The sequence below is a fragment of the Quercus robur genome, chromosome 2, assembly GCF_932294415.1.
Source record: "Quercus robur chromosome 2, dhQueRobu3.1, whole genome shotgun sequence".
In the NCBI taxonomy this organism is placed as follows: Eukaryota; Viridiplantae; Streptophyta; class Magnoliopsida; order Fagales; family Fagaceae; genus Quercus; species Quercus robur.
The window spans coordinates 55,242,251-55,258,344 of NC_065535.1; the positions used below are offsets into that span (position 1 = coordinate 55,242,251).

Here is a 16,094-nt window from a genome sequence, read left to right on the forward strand (position 1 = left end):
TCCCAAAGGATGGACTCAAGACATGGTAAACTTTTAGGGTCCGTTTGGTTGGAGAGGTGGAAAAGTGAAAGGATAGAAAATGGTGGGAGGATGAAAAAGTGGGAGGATAGAAAAAATTTTAATTTCTCTCCTTTTTGTTTGGTTGGGAGTGAAAAAGTGAAAAGATGGAAAAAGTGAGTTTATATAAATTTACTTATGTACCCTTCTTAAAAATGATGCCCAAAGGCAACGTCTAAAAAAAAAAAAAAAAAAGAAGAAGGAGTAGGCAACTTAGGAGGAAGGAAAAGAAACATAATGAAAATAAATAAATAAATAAAGAGTGAAGAAGAGAAATGTACAAACAAAGGCATGTGCATGGGCGGTGCTACACTATTCTCAGGGGGCTCAAATGAACCCCCTGACTTCCAAAAAAAAAGTTATATATAAAAAATATTTTTTTTGTTAGTTTAATACTATAATTTTTTTCTTAAAAATATATTTGCACACCCTGACTTAAATTTTACACACCCTTACTACAAGTATTTTCAACTCTAAGAATAAAAAGTAAGTATTTGTAAATTGTAAGTGTCAATATTTTTTTTAAATTTATATTATATGTGTGAGTGTGTCTAATATTGATTGTGTGCATTATTTTTTGTTATAATATTATTTGTGTGAATTATGATGTGTGTGGATGTTTATGTGTACATTATAATATAAATATATATAATTTAATAATTAGGAAATAGATATGGTTTGTTACATATGTGTATATTGTTATCATGTTATAATAACTTTTTGTTATAAAATTAGTAAAATTCAAGAAAAAAAATGTAAAGTTAGTGATTGTCCAAGCATTTGATTGGTTAAGTAGACACTAGAGTATAATTTTATGTATGAATGAGTGTGCGTCAATAATTAATACAAAGCCAATGACAATAACAAATAGATAATAAAAGCTACATAAAAATAAAAATGTTAGATAAACTTAACAAAATAAAATGATTATAGGCTCATAGCTACCCACATTGGTAATAGATACTTATAATGAATTATCATATAACAATCCAAAATTTGAATACTTGTAGAAGGAAATTATAAAACTTCATGTATTATTTATTTATTTATTTTGTCGGTAACTCGATATATTTAAGTTCTTTGTTTATTATAATTTTTTAATGAACCTCCTAAACAAAATTCCTAGAGTCGCCACTGGGCATGTGCAAGTGCACATGAGCATTTTTGTCTATTAAGCAGTCCTTTTTTTTCTGCCTTTAGTTTTCTCTCTACTTTGGAGAGAGAACTTTTTGGTAGGCCCGAGGAGAAAACATCTGAGTCCCACCATTTATTTTCCTTTCTCCCCACCCAACCAATCACACTCCAAAAAAGTTTTCCTTCCCATTTTCTCTCCAAAATTTTTCATCCATCCTATTTCACCTCCAAACAAACAGAGAAAAGGTATGGTCAGCAAGAGTTAGGTACACCATACGCCCAGAGTTAAATGCTGGAGGAAAAACTTCAGCCAAGCAAACTTTTGTTGAAATGTGCAATACACTCTGAGTCTGATTCACATGAATATAAGGTCTATGGTTAACTAAAGACTTTTTTTGATAAACTGGTTAACTAAAGACTTGGTTGATTGTTAGATCTCTTGTAAAGACTTGGTTGACTGTGAGACTTGCTTACAAAACTTCAAATTGATACCCCGAGAATCCCCAGTTTCACACAACTTAGGTCCCCTCACAGTCAAGAGATATAAGAATCACATTAGAAAATAAAACCCCTTTCACCAATTCAACTATGGATTTGAATTCCATTATGTTTCAGGGTACCATCTTACTTATTCTATTCTCTTGGTGCACCAATGCGGCTGATAGCATTACTCAATCCCAGACAATCAGTGAGGGCAGAACTTTGGTGTCAGCAGATGGAAGCTTTGAACTGGGTTTCTTTAGTCCAGGTAGTTCCACCAATTGTTACTTGGGAATATGGTACAAGAATATCCCAGTTAAAACTGTTGTTTGGGTGGCAAACTGACGCAACCCAATCAAAGACTTGTCTGGTGTGTTGATGATAAACAACACTGGCAATCTTGTTCTTCTCAGCCAGAATACTACCAGTATTGTTTGGTACGCAAATTCAACAAAACAAGCTTCGAATCCAATAGTACAGCTTTTGGATTCTGGGAATTTAGTAATAAGAGATGGGAATGATGGAAATTCAGGAAACTATTTGTGGCAAAGCTTTGATTTTCCTATTGATACATTGTTACCAGGAATGAAGCTTGGATGGGACTTGAAATCCGGTCTTGTCCGGACTTTATCAGCATGGAAGAATTGGGATGATCCATCTCCTGGAGACTTTACCTGGAGAATGGAACTTCATGAAAATCCTAAAGTAGTTATGTGGAAAGGCTCGGAGGAGTACTACTGGAGTGGCCCGCGGAATGGCCTTAGATTCAGTGGTGCACCAGATTTAAGGCCCAACCCCGTTTTCAAGTTCAATTTCATCTTCAATGAGAATGAGGCATACTATGAGTACCACACCTTAGATAAATCAGTAATCTCAACAATGGTTATGAACCAAACCAACTATTCCCATCAACGATTCATATGGATTGAAGCAGATTCAACTTGGAGCCTGTATTCATCTATGCCAAGAGACAATTGTGACAGTTACAACCTTTGTGGTCCCTATGGAAATTGTATCATTGGTGATTCACCAATCTGTCAATGTTTAAAAGGATTCCAGCTAAATCACAACAAACATGGAAACAATGAACTGGTCTCAAGGATGCATACGCAGGACACAATTGAGTTGCCAAGGTAAAGATAAAGATGGGTTTCTAAAATTTGGTGGGCTCAAGTTGCCAGATGCTACAAACTCTTGGGTGAGCAAAAATATGAGCATTGAAGAATGCAGGATCAAATGCTTCAAAATTGTTAATGTATGACTTATACAAATTCAGATATCAGAGGAGGAGGTAGTGGTTGTGCCGTTTGGTATGGAAATCTAATTGATATTAGACAACTTTCAACTAGTGGGCAGGATCTGTATGTTCAAATGCCTGCTTCAGAGTTAGGTATGTACAAGCTTAGTTTTGTTGTTTGATTTCTTGTTTCTCTTTGGATTATTTGTTGCCATAGGTTCTTTTTTTTGGGGGGTTGGTTGTTCATACAGACCCAGGAGAGGCCAAAGATGAGCAAAAGACAAGGGTCATAGTGATAGTTATAGTTGCAGTTGTCGCTGCCATAATTTCTGGGATGCTCTTAATTTCCTATCTCATTTGCAAAAGAGGGAAAAAGTTCAGAGGTAATGTTACTTTCTATGACCTTCAAAAAACATATTGCCATATTGTTTAATTGAGCTTCTTATTACAAATGTATTGAAGAGTTACTAATTTTCCAAACAGCAAAACTATGAAATGTGCGTAGCCATTTGGTCATAATCAAAATGCCTTGCAGAGTGAAGAATTTATTACAGATATAACCAAGATTAAGATTTAGGGTCTGTTTAGATACCGTTTATTTGTTGAAAATTGAAAATTTATTGCTAAAAACACTGTAGCAAAATAATTTTTTAAAGGCAAAATACTGTAGCAAAACCCATGGCTATGTTTTTCAATTCTTGGTGGTCCGTAAACAATACCCATGAGACCTACTAAAAAAAGGCAAAACAAAGAAAAAGTTGTACGCAAACACAAGCTTAACCAAGATTTTCTTTAAACTTGACAGTGTAGTTTCTATATCACTTGCCAACCTCGACTCGAGTTAGAAACATAAATATAATTTCATTAAAATTACGGATTCCTTGTTTTTAATTAAATACTTGCCTATAACCCACACAATATGCAGTTAGGATTTGTAATGTTTTCACTAACATTATTTTACATTCTTGACATTATATCTATATTTAGTCGTCGCAAAACGGAGAGTCGGTTCGGGTTCAAGTCTAAAATGGTTATTTTAAACGGGTTAAAAACAAGTCGAGTTGGGTTGGACTGGGTCGGCCTGTATTTTTTCATATGAATTTTTTTATTATTTTTAAAATGTGTATTTTCCACTTGGCAAGCCATGTATTTTCCACTTGAATTCACCACCTATATCAAAAAATAGTTTAGCTCAACAAATTGACACTTTGTTTAATATTTTTTATAAAATTATACAAATTCCAACATTATTGACCAAAATAAAATAGCACAAACACAAATGTGTCTAGTCTATTACACAGTATCAACATTCCAAAATAGAGAATAAAATTACAAATGCCCTATTGAATAACTAATTTGACAAAGAATAAAAAGATATAACAAATTTACAATCTTGAAAACTAATTTTATAATTAGATATCTTGAAAATAAATCTAATAGTTATGTTTAATTTTAGATGCAATGTGGTTGATATTCTATTTCAATTTGAGAATATACATCAAAATTTGATTGTTTACTTATTTATACATGATCTTTTTTATGAATATAATATTATTGTTAACCAACACACACTCCAAAGAAACATCATTTTTTTTTAATTTTGAAAAGCTGTTTATTTTGGCTATGAACTTGTAACAAAATAGGCCTCAGCATCCATAGTTTATGCTAGTTTTGTTGATATATTTTAGGTTCACTTTTTTCACACTTATGAATGCTTCTTATACATAACTATAATTTCAAATATATGTTTTTAACTCTATTGTAATCAAATTATCTTGACATATACTTTATCATTTGATATCTAAAAATATTTACTTGTCACGTTATTCAAGTGAGAAGAATACCTCAATTATTAATCTTTCAATTCGCTTGCATGTAACTGGATAAAGGTTTCAATTGTTTTCTTAAGGCCACTGTATTTGAATAAAATTATATATATATATATATATATATAGAGAGAGAGAGAGAGAGAATTATCCAAAAAATGTTAAACAAATTGATTTTAAAAAATAATAATAATCATGTGGCACTAACATTATATTTGTCAATTGTGTTTGAGTTGTGCATTGTAAAGCCCAAAATAAACAAGTAAATCAACCATGTCTTAATTTTATTATTATATTTATCCAATTTAAAAAAAAAAAATGGTCAGGTCACAAGTCTACCCATTTTTACTCGTTCGGTCGGGTTGTCAGGTCCAACCCATTTTCCCACATCTATCTATATTCAGTTGAGGGAGAATTTGAACCAGAATTGGACAATACCATTTTGAAATGTATAGGTTTGGGTTGTGACCTGTGAGTCAAAAAGATTACATTATCATATCAAGAGCATGGATTGGAATGGACTTGGTATGGGTCGAAACCATGGTCATATTTGCAATACATTTACAAATAATATACGATTTTATTAGTATTGTTAATAGAATTAGCCCCTCCTTAGCTTTGCCACTGACCATTGCCACAATAAGTTGAGCAATGTCATTGAATTAATAAAATCATGCTTTTCATATTATTGGTAAATTTCCAGGTTATGGTTATGGCTTATGGGCCTTATGGCTTGGTTAATTGGCTTCCAATCAAGTTATGATTTGGCTTGATTAATATGCATTTAGTCCAAATGATTTATAGCTATCCTATTTATTTATTTATTGGATAATATAAATCATATTTTACTTTAATCAGAGAAAATGGAGAACAACATGATCATAGATTGGAGCATTATAAGCCAAAGAAAAGATTTGGAGCTCCCATTCTTTGACCTGGCTACAATCGAAAAGGCCACAGACAATTTTTCAAGCAACAACAAGCTTGGGGAAGGTGGATTTGGACTTGTATACAAGGTAACTTACAGTGTTCTAGTTTAAGGACCTCAAGCAAAAATAGCTCTTATCATATTCAGTATATCGTAACCTTCCTACAAATGTGAATTTTTAGGGTACACTAATAGATGAACACGAGATTGCTGTAAAGAGACTTTCACAAAGTTTTAGACAAGGATTGAATGAGTTCATAAATGAAGTAATATTGATTGCCAAACTTCAGCATCAAAATCTTGTTAGGCTTCTTGGTTGTTGCATTCAAGGAGAGGAGAAAATGCTAATCTATGAATATATGGCCAACAAAAGCTTGGACTCCTTCATTTTTGGTTTGAATCCCTCAAAACATAATTATTATTTTAGTTAGATAAATAATTTTGTTATGAATTTTCCAAAGAATATACAACCTGGTACTTTTAATTTGTTTTATAGTTCAGGTTGACTCTTGATAACATAAATGTGAAACTTGTCAGATCAAGCAAAAGGCAAAATTCTACCTTGGTCTATGCAGTTCCATATTATTAATGGCATTGCTTGGGGGCTTCTCTATCTTCATGAAGATTTCAGACTAAGGATTATACATAGGGATCTTAAAGCAAGTAATGTATTACTTGATAGTGAGATGAACCCAAAAATATCAGATTTTGGCTTGGCTAGAACATTTGAAAGAAATCAAATTGAAGGAAATACAAATAGAGTGGTTGGAACTTAGTAAGTATCAATTTAAAATACTTTAAATAGAGTCTATATTTATTACTAATTGACATGTTTTATTCTTAATGATGTTTTGCATCGGTTACATGGCACTTGAGTATGCCAATGATGGACTTTTCTCAGTAAAATCTGATGTTTTTAGTTTCGGAATGTTATTACTAGAGATAGTAAGTGGAAAGAAGAATCGAGGGTTTTACCATCCAAACCATAGTCTTAATCTCATTGGACATGTGAGGATCCAAAAACTTTATATGTAAATTTTACATATAATGCTTTCTAAAATTTTATATATATATATATATATATATATATTTATTTATATATATTACATATTATTGATAGAAGGTTGTGAATGTTCAATTAGTGTATAAAACACCTATGAATGTTTAGACCCCAATTTACAGATTACCAAAACAAGCTTATAATCAAATAATGTATGTGTAGAATATGATAATAAGCTAAAATAGAATTGTTAAAACAATCTATACCCTAATTAATCACAACCACAGCACTAATTAAAAGGCAAAGATTAAGGGAAGAGAAATGCTAACACAAAGACAACACAGCGATGTGTTATCAAAGAGGAAACCGAAGTCCTCAGCGTAAAACCTTTCCGCCGCCCTTCAAGCGGTTAATAATCCACTAGAGAATAAAGTTGGGATACATGAACAGCAGAAGACTCTCCAAGCCTAATCTACCCAGTGTACCTAAGCCCTCCAAGCTTCTTACTCCAACGAGATTATGCCGAACCTTTGTCTTCTCTAGGTTATCGGATCCCGCAATTAGCCCATTGCATCAACCAATATCAATTGGCCCCTTCCTAAGTGCTTCCCAAGCACCAAATAACCTTCTCACAGATATGGTTATGGTGAGATAAGGATTTGGCTAAAAGTATCTCTCAAGGATGTATCAATGGAGAGGGTGAGAGTAGAGGAATTTGGAGAATCAAAGAATGAAGATTGTGGATAAGTTAATCTTGTTTTTCTCTAGGATTTCTCTCTCAAAATTCTCTCTAGAAGCTCTCTACAATACGTGGGTATAAGGGTATTTATACTGGTGTGTGTTTGGAATGCAAAAGGTCAGGTTTGTAACAAATAGAGCTGTCTGACGACTCGGGCTCACGACTGGAATGAGTCGCGAGTTTGAGTCGCAAGCTAACTACCTAGCCAGACTAAAAGTTTTGTCTTGTAGTGCTCCAACTGGCGTGACTTTTCAACTCCCATGCATGCTTCACACATGTGCCTCTTTTGGCAACGCGCCAGTCGCGAGCCAGTCATGAGCCGATCGCGAGATCCAGTCATGAGGCCCTGCTGGAGTGCACACTCTTGAGCTTTTCTTCACACTCTCTCATACACTACCCTTACATGATTCCCACCTAAATACAGGGTTTCTAAATGCTGAATTACAAGCAAATTGGCATGGAATAAAGCCAACAAAATGGTTGATTAAATTCAACCTTATAGGTTGCAATTTTTTAGGCATGGAAATTATGGAGAGAAGGCAAGCCTTTGGAACTAATTAATATGTGTTCAAACAACTCTTGCACTCTACCAGAGATGTTGCGTTGTGTCCATGTTAGTCTCTTATGTGTGCAACAACTTCCTGAGGATAGGCCCAACATGTCATCTGTGGTTATAATGTTAGGCAGTGAGAGTTTACTACCTGAACCTAAAGAACCTAGTTTTCTTGTAGGAAAATATTCACTTGATGTGGATTCCTCATCGAGCAAACATCAATCGTCTTCAACAAATGAAATATCTATAACACAACTAGAGGCACAATAAAGGATTATTCTATTATATGTACCATATTGCATATCCTATAATCAATATTGTTCGCTATAAATTTAGTAACTTATTATACTAGAATTCCAATACTCGAGTTTGTTGTTTGACACTTGGAATTTGAGATTCATTTTCACAAGTTAAGCATTTTGAATTCTTCTTAAATAATGTTGGGTTCAAGGCTAACCCTATTGGAATATATCAATTACCCAAATTGTTTATACAAATATTGAATTAAGGTACAACCACATCACCAATCTTGAGTTTAATGTAGCAAAAACTAAATTTGACACATGCAATATGGTCATGATGGGGAAAACGGGTGGTTTAAAGGCATCCACCAAATTTAAAGAATCCACTAACAAAGATTAAGGTTACAAGTACAAGGAATTTTCCCGATCCCAAAGTATCTACCTATAATAGAACCTATTGAGCTATCTAAGCGTAGCTCAAACCCGGTTGGACTACTCTTTTTAGTGAACTTCTTCACTGTGCACAAATATTCAATTCTTAATTGACTTCATAATCAACCTTCTTGATTGAAGAAGTTGTAGGTGCAAATTTCTTCGCAAAAAACACGCTCTAACGATAAACCAGAAGTAGTTTGATATAAAAACCTAAGGCGCACAAGGTCGCAGAAACTTCTCCAAGTATTTGTGTGTTCTCTTTATGATAACAACTCTAAAAATATTCTTATATACCCTTGGAAAGTGTAGTTCATGAATCCAAAGTGGACTAGGTCATTATGGTTTGAAACTGAAAATTTTGTTTTAGTTTTCCCACTACTCGATCGATCGAGTGGAGTCGAGCTAGGAGTCAAGTTTGATTAAAGCCTGATCAATCATAAGGAGTCTAGCTAGGAGTTGAGACAACAAAATTCCTATGATCTTGAGCAATTTTCTTACGTCTTCAAAATCATTCTTTAACACTAATATAAACACTAAAAACTAAAGACTCAATTAAATCAGAATTACCATTGAGTTTTATGAGTTCTGATGATTTTTGTTTGAGAAAGAAAGGAAGGAGGAGAAAAGGGAGTTGTGTGATCCGAATGTTTTTTTTTCTTCGTGAGATTGAGAGTTGAGGATGTATGGAGAAGGAATGAGAGAGTGAGCTAGGAGAGGGAGAATAAAGAGGAGAAGAGGAGAAATGATTTGTAACCATTGAGGAAATGAAGAGGTGGGGGAAGAGATTGAAAACAACTAAATGGTCTTCAACCCCTTGGGACTTTAGGAGAGTCATATACATGGCCTCCATCCTCTCACTTATCTTCTTATTATCCACCTTCATCCTCTCTATTTTCTTCTTCTACTCATATTCAGCCTTGTCATGCTCATCTCATTCAGTGTCCTCATAGTTATCTTCCAAATTTTCTTCTCAAACAACATTTTTCTTTCCTTTTCCCTTTTCCAACTTGGATAAACAATCCATTATGCTCTTCAACATCCCTTCCATATGGGCATCATGATTACCTCTACTTTCTTCTTCGACCATTTCTTGGATGATGTCTTGACTAGTAGTAGGAACTTAAACAACGGAAACTTTTCTCAAACTACTTGATTTGGGTGAACAAACCCACCTAAGATTGAGGATGTGTTCACGAGATGTTTGTGGTGCTATATTGTTTGAGATGAGGACACACTTAATTAATCACATTTGTCCATAATTCATTTTGACCATAAAGGGGACTCTCGAGCCATGGCATTGGGCTAAAACACTTCTCTCTAAGACTTTTGAAAAAAGTGGCAAGATGCTTAAAAAGTTGAGCCCTTAAGAGAAGTGAATATTCTAAGCTAACCCATGGCCTATGATTTACTTGTTACTAAGGCCCAAGTTTTGAAAGGTTTTGAAACAACTTAAGGGCCTAGGTCTAAAATAAATCATGGCATCACTTGTTATTTTGATTGCCCTATTTGGAGATTCCCTTTAGAAGATTCCTTTTTTAATTTTTGTTCTTGAAAAAAAAAAATTTTGACACAAATTTTTTGATTTTTTTTTTTTGAAGGGAAATACTTTTATTATTATATGCTTAGTTATTATTATTCATAAGATGCAAAAAAAAAAATAAATAAAATAAAAAAATAAGTGCAAGAAAAACATGATCCGAAGTGATGCAAAGGGATGATCCACAAGGCAATGTAATGGGCGTCAACCCATTCTTCATAGTGTGAAGACTCTTCCAAAATTCAAGTCCCATATGTCATTTTAATGTGGAGCTCTGGATCCTTAGAGCTTGAGGTCACCTAGCTCAGTCAAGGGTTTCTGTTGAATGTGTTATATATAACCTTTCATAGGCCTTAGGTCACCTCAGAAAGAAGCAATGACTCGAATCCTTAGAGGAAAACCATTAAATTCCCACATCTTGATATTATCAAAGAGATGAGATCACCTAGAAATGCGTGTGCGCATTCAAGCTCAAAAGTAGCTTGTATCTTACTCTTCTCTTTCCCATGGATGATATGGGTGCTAGCAATGACATAGGTACTCTGAGAAAAACATTCAGCAAAAATAATATAGAACTTGGTTTGAATGATTGAATATTCATCATTGTGTATGCTTGCGTTGTTACAATAGTAGAAATATTTGGAAACATCGTGTTGTTCTTTGTGTTGTGTTCCTTAGTTGAATTGTTATGTATATTTATGGTGTCCAAAACATATAACTTTGGAATTTGGAGTTTGCCATTTGTTTATATATTGGTAATTTGGTACATATTGTTTTGTGTGTTGTGTTCCTTAGTTGGATTGTTATGTATATTTGTGGTCCAAACTTACAACGTTGGAATTTAGAGTTTGTCATTTGTTTATATATTGGTAATTTGGTACTTTTGGTGGTCATTTCTGTAAAGTTGTGATTTACAACTATATTTTATGTTGGCTTTATTCCATAACAAAAAGTGTTGTAATTGTATTAAATTATTTCCTTGTATTTTGTGGGATTTTATTGTATTGGGTTTAGTATTAAGTTGGTGAAGAATCAAGCATGAAATGAAGAATTAATGCAGTTTCACGATTGGCTCGCGAGTAGCTCGAGATTAGCTCGTGAGAAGGGTTCCTGCGAAAATGACACGTAAAAAGCACATGTTGGAAGCTGAAGAGTCATGTCAACCTGGAAGATTTCGCAAGTGTCTCGCGGGTAAGGCCTTCTCGCGAAATACTCGTGAAACATTATGCTTGGAGGATTTTTAAGTGTGACTTCTTACCTTTCACCCATACTATATATACCCTCATTACCTACAAAAGTATAAGAGACCATTCAAAGAGAAAAATCATAGATAGGTTTTCTACAACACAACACACCCATCTTTTAGAGAGAGAAAGAGAGCTACTCATCCTTAGTAAGAAATCATTGTAGTCTTTTCTCCTTCCCTCTCCCACTATCATACCTTGAGAGGAGATTTATACCCAAACACAACCCACACTTATTCAAAGTGTAAAAAGTGTTTTGGAAGTTGGGAAGCTTTGGGGATTTGCCAAAAGAAGCCGGTGAGGCTTAGCGGATGCAATCGGGCGTATTGTAGGGTCCGAAAAACTAGAGAAGACATGACTCTGACAAGTCCGTTGGTAGCAGAAGTTTGGAGGGCTTAAATACATTGGGTAGACTAGGCTTGGAGGGTTTTTTTGTTATTCGTGTACTCCAACTTTATTCTCTAGTAGATTGATTTCGACTTGGAGGGTCGCGAACAGGTTTTTTGCCGAGTTCTTCGGTTTCCTCTTCGATAACACGTCTTGGTGTTATCTTGTGGTTGCATTTTTCTTCCCATACTCTTGTGCTTTATTTTTATTGTTTGTTGTTCATGTTTATGCACTAAAGTATTTTTTCGGTTTATTGCGCTTCATTTACTCTTGTTCTACACTTAGATAAGTTAGAGTAAAAACAACCTAGCCGTAATTTTAAAATTGGAGTCTAAACAAGCTCTTGTGTTTTCACACAAATCCGAGCTTTCAATTGGTATCAGAGCAGGTATACTTGTTTTGGTTTCATTACCTAAGTGTGATCCTTGACCCCTTGTGTTTTTTTGCTATGGATAGTGCTTTGTATGTTTCTATGCATGTTTTGGATGTTGATGAATGTAACCTACCACGTGTTTGTGAAAATGCCTCTGTGAGTGATAATCCTCATGATTGTGATACTATATTACATGGATCTTTGAGTGTTATTGATATTCCTAACATCAAAATCTTGAAGAAAAATTCTAAAAAGTTTCATAAGAATTTGAGCAAGTTATTTTGTGAAAATGATTATTTGATTGCTAAGCTCAAAAAATCTAACAAATTGATTGAGAAATATAAGAAACTTGCTGAAAATTCTCTTGAAAAGCTGAAAGAATTTAAATGTTTAAATATGGACTTGGATGCTAAACTTGTTTTGTCTAACAAACTTGTTGATAAGCTAAAATATGAAAATGAATCTCTTAAGATGCATGCCAAGTGTTTGATTGCTGAACCTATTGCTAAAAATAATGAAAATACTTGTTGCAATCATGTTATGATACCCAATTCTGTGCCTATTGTGTGTTCTACCTCAAAGGACAAATCGGTGTACATTCCTCCACATAAAAGAAATCGAAAGGTGGAGAGAAAGACTCTTAAGTCAAAATCTCTGTTAAGACCTCAACCTAAGGCTTTAGATGGATCTAAGTTTGTTCCAACTTGTCACCATTGTAGTATGATTGGTCATATAAGACCTCAATGTCATAAGTTGAAGAGAAAACAAAACCATGTTGTTAGATCCCTTCCCAAAAAGCCTAGTAGACTTAAACACATTGTTTGTCACCATTATGGTGCTTTTGGTTATCTTAGACCTCATTACTTTAAGTTTCATACTCTTAAAAGAATCAAAAGAAAAGAAAAACTTGAGTTTCTTGGAAGTTGTGCTAAAAAGGGTAAACTGAATTTGAGTGAAAATAGCATGTTGTTAAAGAAAATATTTAATGCTCTTAACTCATTATCTATATGCATCTCCGATTCTTATTCTTCCAACCCTCGTCTCTTTTCTCATGAGACACTTATTTTAAACAATTGTTCCATTTGGATGAGGAAGGGTTCTTATAATTGAGCTTTTGCTCTTTTTGGTCCTTGATCTAATTCTTTCAATCTTTGTAGGACCCTTCATGCATTAGATGCTATATATTCATGCATTTGTGCATCTTGCATTTATTTGTATGCAATGCTTTTATTTTTTATCTTACTTTTATATTTTAGTTTTGTGTGAGTAAAAAATCCAAAACCACATAAAAAATGAAAATTTCAAAAAGTTTGATCGTATATGTTTGAGCACATATCACATGAGAGTTTGGTCTTGCATCTTCGTACTAATGGATTTGTGCATTTATAAGCTTAACTTGTTATGTATGCACATCTATCTTTGTGGGAAAAATCTTGACATCTATGTGTAATTATTGTAAATCGATCTTCAAGCTTGTCATGAATGATTAATCAATAATCATGTTAGTTTTGATACATGCGTAGACTTATGCCTATATATCTTCCTGCTCTTTTATGTTTTTGCTTCTAACTCAACAAGTGTCAAATCTCGAAAAAAAATAATGAGCTGCAAAAGCCGTTACACATACTAGTATTCGACTAGGAAAAAATGAAAGCGACTTGTAATGAAAATGTATGGTTCCCATAAGCCAAAGGCTTACTCTCAAAATTGAAATATCAAAAATTTCAGGCATCGATCTCAAAAAGAGATGTATTGTTCTTAAATGATCAAATGTTATAAGTTGAATGAAGCCAAAATAAAATGTTTCAAAGATATGTAATCATTTTCTCGTGGGTAAAAAATGAAAATTTCAAAAAGTTTGATCGTATATGTTTGAGCACATATCACATGAGAGTTTGGTCTTGCACCTTCGCACTAATGGATTTGTGCATTTATAAGCTTAACTTGTTATGTATGCACATCTATCTTTGTGGGAAAAATCTTGACATCTATGTATAATTATTGTAAATCGATCTTCAAGCTTGTCATGAATGATTAATCAATAATCATGTTAGTTTTGATACATGCGTAGACTTATGCCTATATATCTTCCTGCTCTTTTTTGTTTTTGCTTCTAACTCAACAAGTGTCAAATCTCGAAAAAAAATAATGAGCTGCAAAAGCTGTTGCACATACTAGTATTCGACTAGGAAAAAATGAAAGCGACTTGTAATGAAAATGTATGGTGCCCATAAGCCAAAAGCTTACTCTCAAAATTGAAATATCAAAAATTTCAGGCATCGATCTCAAAAAGAGATGTATTGTTCTTAAATAATCAAATGTTATAAGTTGAATGAAGCCAAAATGAAATGTTTCAAAGATATGTAATCATTTTCTCGTGGGGGGTCATATATGTTCATTTCTATAATTGAGATAGACCACTTGACTTAGTACTAGTTGTGTATGACTTGATTAAATTGATCATTGAAACTTCATTCTAGACTAAGGACTATTCCACATTTGAGATTCACACACAACACACATGCCTAATGTTCAATGAATGTCTTATTCATTTGTTCAATTGTACTTGTTTAAATGTGATGTGTGTGTGCTCAACTATATATGGATTAAACCAAAAAAAATTTTGATCATTTTATATGTATTTGGAAGTGATTTTTATCACTCTTCATGTTCATGTTTAGTGCTTCCTTTGTTTTCATTATTTTAAATATGTTTTGTGTTGAAAAACAGATGTCAGAGTTTTTCGTGACTCACTCTCAAGTGAGTACTCAAGTCGCGAAAAAGACTTAGAAAATTTCATGAAAATTGTTTTCACGACTCATCTCGTGACTCGCCCAATCGCAAAATGCTCAAAATCAGCTTTTTAAAGAGCTTTTCGAGGAAAACCTGTTTTAAACCTCTCCCATCCTCTCTAAAACCCCTCTTTCAATATTTTTACATCAAAACCCAACCAATTTGAATGATTTTTCATTCCATTAACATCTACAAGGTGTTTCTAAACTCTTTTCATTGATTTTAATCCTTAGATTATGTTTTGGAGAGTTTTTGTGTTTTTAGTTAGGATTTTCCTCATAAGGGTTGGGAAAATTTAATTTTTGTCAAATTTTTGTATGAGATTGGTTTCTTTTGATAATTTTTTTTGGATGTTGGCCCCTTGTGGCAAAAAGAACATGTATTAAGGGTGGATTTTATGATGTTCATGCATTGTTTCACATTGTTGTTCACAGTGTGCACGCTAAATGTTTGATAAAATGTCTCCTAGGCATTTTCTCACTTGTTTTGACTCCGATGAGTACCAAACTTGAGGGATTCTCATATTTTCTCATGAGGAACATGTTTGGTTCATTGGTTGTGTATTTAACACACCTTACCTCATATGTGCATTTTCCATACATTGGTCATGCATTGCACATAGCTACCTCTTGCATACACATTTGCTACCTCTGTCATGCATTGGTCTATACCTTATTTCTTTATCCTAGCATGTCATGTTTACCTTATCCTTTGTAGCATTTTGCTTTTTCTTTTGTTTAAGCTTCATTTCTCATTTATCTCTTTCTCTCATTTCTCCTTAACCTTTTTTCTATTCGTGTCAAAAAGGGGGAGAGTATACTCTGGAGTAGTATACCGAAGAGTTTTGTCAATTCTATATGACTCTTATGTATATTCTTAGGGGGAGAAATTTTATTTCTCGTGCACATTTGTAGGGGGAGAGATATTCCATAAGGGAGATGAATATACCAAGGGGGAGATGCATATATTAAGGGAGAGAAGACATTGTGTTAATAAGAAAACTTTGTTTTGTTTGTTTTTCTTTATGTTTGTTGTCTTGTTTGCTTTATGGTGCTTTGAGTTATGTTTAGTTTCTATGCTTTGTTGTTCTCATTGCATCATGTTTGTGTTGGACATGCATACATCCTTA

The 16,094-nt window shown here is 33.6% G+C and overlaps 1 pseudogene; it reads left to right on the forward strand.

Annotated features, from left to right (window-relative positions):
- The first annotated feature begins 1,779 nt into the window (after nucleotides 1-1,779).
- Nucleotides 1,780-8,224, forward strand: LOC126700751 (G-type lectin S-receptor-like serine/threonine-protein kinase At4g27290; annotated as a pseudogene).
- The last annotated feature ends 7,870 nt before the right edge of the window (nucleotides 8,225-16,094 follow it).